Genomic DNA, 6,169 nt, shown 5'->3' on the forward strand with positions numbered 1-6,169 from the left:
TATCTGAGCCTAACCAAACCCCAAATAGCCTCCCATATTAATTTATAAACTGTGACAGTATTTAAATTATAGATGGCTGAGAAACAATGTCTGGGGTTTTGTATGCTGACACCCGCTGTGGCATTTGCTTAGCCAAGTTTGTCACCTGTGAGGAAACACTAGCATCCTCCAAGATACATATAGAAGAACGTATGGAAGAACACTGGAGGATTATCTGCATTCAGGTCATTTGGTCTCAGGCTTCACTACAAAATGTGTGATTTGCAGCCCAATTTAAAGAAAATCCCACTCTCTCATCCATCTAAGTTAATTTAACAGCCCTCCTGCTCTGAAGTCCAGAAAGACTTTTTAATGAGGATAGAAGTAAAATGCTTGGTAGAAAACTCATCTAAGAGCTCCAATTAACAGGCCAGTTACAACACACCTGAAATCCATGTCTCCACCATTAGCAAAGCAGGAACATCACTGAACCATACCCTTGATTTCACATGGAGAGAAATGTGTGTGACCTACAACACAACAGTGACAGCAGTTCTAACATGACAGTAGCCAGAAATCAAGGGAACTGCTAGATTTGTACAGTCAGTGTGCCTGGGGGGGTGAGGGGGGAAATGCAAATATAGTAATCTAAGGCAAACACAGGCAGCTTAACATGCAAAAGAGGAACTGGATTGTACCAAGTGAAAGAAACAGACAAGAATGTTTTTAATTGCATCATTTAATTATTCAATGCAATGACCCCAAAGTATGTTATTAACATGAATTATTTTTTCTATTGCAACTCTCTCACCTTTTGTAGATACCTATTAGTAACACCAACTTGCAAATAAGAGATGCAGGTTATGAATTTGACCCAAGGCCCACTAGAGCCAGAAGTCTTTTCTCAGAGCTGAGAGGACAAGCTATTTGATCTGCTCTGGAAGACAGAGAAGATCTAGTGATCTTGTTTGTACACCTCCAGACTATGAAAAATCTTGTCCTTCCAGCTACCATGGGTTCATTTTTTATGCCCGCAACAGGAAAATGCATCAGGTCCTACTTCTTTGACAAATTAATAGCTAGGCAAACCAATGTGGCAAGGCCATAAGCTATCACTTTTATTATTAAAAATTACATTAAGACCTAAGAACAGTCTTTGCCTATTTTTAACATGGAGGTTCAGAATTAAAGCAATAAATTTTATTGCCTTTCCACCTAATCATGGCTGCACTCACTTAAGACAGCAGAAGAAAACGAAAGTGGCACCTCAGGCTGCTGAACAGAACTGCACATTTTCACCATTCTAGCTGATATATTAAATTAGCCAAAGCATTCTCAGCTTTAAGAAACAAAGCTTTATCCAAGAAATCACTTTAGAAAAATCATTGGGTGAACTATCAGCTGTAACACAATGGGTTAAAGTTATCAATAATGGTTGCTAGAGTCATTGCTATGGTTTATCACCAGAAAAACAACAACAGCAACAAACAACAAACCACAAAAACCACCAAAAACAAAACAAAACAAAAAAAAACCAACACACCACCACCACCACACAACAGAGAACAGAAGCCTCTGGCAAAAAAAATGGAAGTAGATTTGAGTTTAAAGTGAGTTTTGTATTTTGTAAAGGAGGTTAAAAGGAAGCCTTAAAAAGTGAAGGTGGGTGATTTCTGGCATCGCAGATCAAGCTATCCAGTCAGCTCATGACTTCTACTGCTGCCATTAAGTTAAACATTATCGTAATTGTAGTTCTGTTTTCCTGTAGAATCAATAAACATGTGAAGAGTCTACTGCCCTTGCAAGCATTCCTGAAGCCCTGAATTTTCTGAAGCATTTTGAAACTGCTAAAAAGAAAGAAGTGCTGGAAAGCTCAAAGTTGTTCAAGAGCAGCATGATACATTCAGTGCATAAAGGAAGAATTCCATACAAAACTGCTCCCAATGATCAACTAATTGGCTTCTTTTTGCCCTTTGTATGTAAAAAAATAGTCAGAAGGAGCTGCTAACAGAAAAAGGAGTTTTAGTGGTCGCATCCAGTTGATTCGCAAATTCAGTGGCTTCTGCAGAGCCTGCTATGATTTTGTAACCTGTTTCAAAATCTTGACATTATTGATCAGCACCATGGCTGCCACCAGCTTCCATTAACTCACTATTCATGAGCTTATTACCCAATTGATTTTTATCAACATACCATACCGCAGAAGAATGCCTGGCTGAAATAGCAATGAGTCAATTTTTCAGCTAGATATTTCCCTTCTGGGAAGCAATCCTTTGTAGTTTTATGCATAATATCAAAGCTTCATGTATTTCAAAAAAATCCAAGTATAAAGGATTTAGGCTGTCAGTTATGTGCTTTCAGCCAGTACATGAAATGGTTTTATGAGTTTTTAATATGTAGTAGGAATTTTTTTCATTGACTGGTGGACGCAGATTATACAAATCTTTGCTTAGCTAACACCTCAGAGCACAAGTTGTTATGCTCCAGTACAAATATAGGCAGAGTCAGTGTCTTCAAAGGTTATAATATGGTGACTGAAAAAAATGCATAATGTTGACCCACCTTCATTCTCTCAGCCATTCCTCTACTAATGGTGCTGTTTACAAGCAAAATTACCTTTTCTACTCCTAGCTTAACCTGGGCTCTGGTTGTTAAGTTAGATTTTTACTGTTTGTAAATCAGTGGTGACTTATCTTTACAGAACTGGCTGAAATTCCAGTTACAAATCTACTGCTCTCATGTCACCTTTCCCAGAGAAGTATTTGAATAATTAAAAAAAGAAATCACAACTGTCCTTCATCTCTCAGAATGCAGCTTTACAGCCTTTGTGCCCAAAGAAGAAGCTGCCAGTGCTAATGCACTGACCAGAACGACGCTGAATGAGCATTTGGTGGATTCCAAGTTGGAAAGAAATGTTGTATTTTTCCAAGATCCAGCTAAGAAATGTGGTAAGATTGGTACTATTCTGTCAGCAATATTAGGATTTCTTTGCTCAGCTTTACCTTACCTCTCTTTTTTCCATGCTCGCATCTATGCATGATTTTGATGAAGCAGTCAGTTCACCCTAATAGTGCCTATACATTAACAGCAACGAGTATGATCACTGTGTAACCTCTCCTCCCACACTGAATTTCGCCTTACAGCAGGCAGTAAACACAATTAATAAATTCACTTTACAGAAATGGCTCCCCCGCTTCTCACCCCTACCCACCCTCCTTCTTTCCAAGGAGGTGTTTTCTTTTAAGAAAAAAAAAAAAAGATTGATCTAAGTACCAGAGCCTCAGTGCTTTTTCCGTCAGAGTAGCTGTGCTCATACCACGTGGTGCCTGGCTAATGCTGTGCAGTCAATTATGCAGTATCTGGGCAGAGAAGCAATCACAGCACGTATGAGCGTAATGTTAAAGTCATCACCTGACGTCCCTTTCTTAGCCCAATATTCACTACTGCTGCTAGTGGGAAAGAGTCTCTAAATAACAATCTCATGCCTTTTTTTTTTTTAATTCTCTGTCTCCTTCCCTGTTTCAGTAAAAAACTTGTTTTGTATTAGCCACAATTACAGTCAGGCATATAGAAACAATGGAGGGTTGTTAATTATATTCCACTGTAGCAACTAGTAGAGGTCTCACTTTTTGTACACCAGTATTTAATATAGCAGTAGAAAGACAAGCACAATTACAAGCATTCACACACATTGTCAACATTGGGTTTGGCCATTTTTCTCTTCTTAAAGAGGGCAAGGAAAACCATTTACCATACTTGGACTAAAACCATCTCAAGCTGTTGTACCTTTTTCACTAGCATCACTGTAGGATATACATCTAATCAATATAATATGAAACATTTTCATTATTACATTATGTTTTTAATTTAGGAGTGTGAAAAATGATACCTCCTGCTCTTTTCATAACACTGGTACCTTAGCATTACATAATTTTGCTTGGGAGGGATGTGAAATATTAAAAAACAACAACACACAAAAGCTGAGTTATATACCTGTAATTCCTCTGCTCCCAGTGCTAACATTTACTACCCTACCCTCTGTAATTTCTGCTGAACGCCTCAGCTCTCACCCTCACAGTCAGAAACCTGAATCTTCCAGCTGCAAAGAAAAGGTTATCACTTCAGTTCATTCATGAGCAAATTGCTCCAACTCAGCTGTCAATCAATGGTCCACTCCAGCATCTGAGCTGATTTGTATCTATCATGGATGTTTACTCGACAGATTCTCACAAGCCAGCTAGAGCAGAGAAAATGCATCTAATGACAGCATCATGCCGATGACACATTTTCTGTAGATAACATTTGCATTATGTGTTTACTGTTTGCAGAGAATCTGGAAGACATCAACTGAAAAGGAAGACATATTTCTTTTTTCTGAGCACATATTCCAACAAAAAAAAAAGAAAACACGAGTCCATAGGGAAGCACTTCAGATGGGGAAACCTGGATGTAACTTTGCCTTTTCTTCCTGCTCCCTTTTTACCTTCTCCATTTCTTTTTATCCTACCCCATTACCTTTCTGTCCCGTGTTTTTTTTAATCCCTGTTCTTCTCTTACTTCAGAAAAAATATCTCGTAAGGCAGAAAAAAAGCAGATGCACTCATATCTTACTCTCATAGTTTCAGTGATCTATGGATTTTGAATATGAATAGAGATCGAAACTGATCAACAGATGGTAAGAAACATGAATATTCATGAGTTCCGAATCCCTGTATTGCTCTGCCAGGTATTGTTCAGATGTAAAGAATATACATGTTGTCTAATCACTACTTTTGGAAAAGAAAGCTAGCCATCTCTTTGTCTGTCCTATGAAGAGCACATTTTGGACAATAAACTGTGGTACATGCATGTATCCTTTGAAAAGGGGAAAAAGAACTAAAGCCTGATAAATGTCTTTATGAATCTCTAATGCCTTCTGCTGGAAAAATCAAATCATCCCAAAATTTAACTTCAGTGACAGGCAGGAATAAAATATCTTAAGTATTACTACAAATTAAATACTAATTTGGATTTGCAGCTCCACAACCTAACACAAATCTCAGGCACTCATGACAATGAACCAGTAAAGAATTGTGAAATTAAGTATTTATTTACACTTGGGCAGACATTAACATCTAGAAGCACTCTATTTTATATAAGTAATAAGCTGCTGCCACCTTCTGAAAAAAGCTCAGCATGACTACAAATGTCATGTTTCTCACAAGGCCAAAGTAATGTGAGGTATGCATACTGAGCCAAGAAAATTAGGCAGCAAAACAAGTTCTGCTCCAGCATCAATACTAAAAAACAAAACAAAACAAAACAAAACCTGCTGCACTTACACATTCTTGCTCAAGAAGTTAATCTGGGGGGGGTCTCAAAATTTCCAAGCACAAAGGTAAGTATGGCATCCTTATCCCAACTCCGGAAAATGCATTGGCAGTTAACCATCAAACGGGCTAGAGTGCCTCCGCAGCAAACCAGCAGTACAGTTCCCTCTCTTCAGCCTTCTTTACCTCTTAAATGCCCGTCTGCTAGAAAAAGAGTCTACTCTCCTTGGGGACACCTTCCAACCACAGCTTCCTCATTATAAAGTGACAGAAAGTCAAAAATTCTCTGAGTGGTTGTGCAATCACTTCTTGAACACTGTCAGTCTTGGGGCCATGACACCTCCCTGGGGAGCCTGTTCCAGTGCTCCACCACCCTCTGGGGGAATAACCTTTTCCTAATGCCCAACCTAAACCTCCGCTAGCACATCTTCCTGCCATTCCCTCTGGTTCTGTTGTTGGTGGCTAAAGAGAAGAGTTTAATGCCTGCCCTTCCTCTTTCCCTTGTGAGGAAGCCATAGACCACAATCAGGTCTCCCTTCAGTCTTCTCCAGGCTGGACAAACCAAGTGACTTTAGCTGCTCCTCATACGGCTTCCTCTCCAAACTCTTCACCAACTTCATTGCCCTCTTCTAGACACTCTCCAGTAGCTTTAAATCCTTTTTATCCTGTGGTGCCCAGAACTGCACCTAGTGCTCCAGGTGAGGCCACACCAGTGCAGAGCAGAGTGGGACAATCACCTCCCTCGCCCGGCTGGCAGTGCTGTGCTCTATGCACCCAGGACACGGGTGTTCCTCTTGGCTGCCAGGGACACTGTTGCTCAGACTCATGGTGTGAATTTTGGGCTTGTCATATGCAGGGACAGGAGTTGGACTCGGTGATCC

Source organism: Columba livia, chromosome 3 (genome assembly GCF_036013475.1).
Source record: "Columba livia isolate bColLiv1 breed racing homer chromosome 3, bColLiv1.pat.W.v2, whole genome shotgun sequence".
NCBI classification, from domain to species: Eukaryota; Metazoa; Chordata; class Aves; order Columbiformes; family Columbidae; genus Columba; species Columba livia.